At 33.3% G+C, this 772-nt stretch overlaps 1 non-coding gene across 1 annotated transcript; it reads left to right on the top strand.

Moving 5' to 3' along the window:
• Nucleotides 1–104, top strand: LOC139176193 (U6 spliceosomal RNA). Its single transcript, XR_011560648.1, has one exon. It is a non-coding gene; the product is annotated as a U6 spliceosomal RNA (small nuclear RNA).
• The last annotated feature ends 668 nt before the right edge of the window (nucleotides 105–772 follow it).

The following is a 772-nucleotide window of genomic DNA, read 5'->3' as shown; positions in this document are numbered from 1 at the left end:
GTGCTCACTTCGGCAGCACATATAATAATATTGGAATGATACAGAGATTAGCATGGCCACTGCACAAGGATGACATGAAAATTCATGAAGCATTCCATATTTTTAAAACCAGACAAAGACAATACAAAAAAAGAAAACTACAGACCAATATCACTGATGAACATAGATGCAAAAATCCTCAACAAAATTTTAGCAAACAGAATTCAGCAGCACATCAAAAAGCTCATACACCATGATCAAGTTGGGTTTATTCCAAGAATGCAAAGATTCTTATTGAAGAATGCAAATCAATCAATGTGATATACCATATTAACAAACTGAAAAATAAAAACCATATGTTTATCTCAATAGAAGCAGAAAAAGTCTTTAACAAAATTCAGCACCCATTTATGATTAAAACTCTTCAGAAAATCAGCATAGAAAGAACCTACCTCAATATAGTAAAGGCCATATATGATAAGCCTACAGCAAACATTATTCTCAATGGTGAAAAACTGAAAGCATTCCCCCTATGATCAGGAAGAAGACAAGGGGTCCAGTTTCACCACTATTATTCAACATAGTTCTGGAAGTTCTAGCTACAGCAATCAAAGAAAAAGAAGTAAAAGGAATCCAGATCAGAAAAGAAGAAGTAAAGCTCTCACTGTTTGCAGATGACATGATACTGTACATAGAAAACCCTAAAGATAGTATCAGAAAATTACTAAAGCTAATCAGTGAATTTAGCAAAGTTGCAGGATACAAAATCAATACACAGAAATCACTTGCATTT

This window comes from Bos indicus, chromosome 15 (assembly GCF_029378745.1).
Source record: "Bos indicus isolate NIAB-ARS_2022 breed Sahiwal x Tharparkar chromosome 15, NIAB-ARS_B.indTharparkar_mat_pri_1.0, whole genome shotgun sequence".
Taxonomy (NCBI): domain Eukaryota; kingdom Metazoa; phylum Chordata; class Mammalia; order Artiodactyla; family Bovidae; genus Bos; species Bos indicus.
Note: the sequence above shows the minus strand (reverse complement) of the source record. Positions and strands in the feature narration are given on the sequence as shown.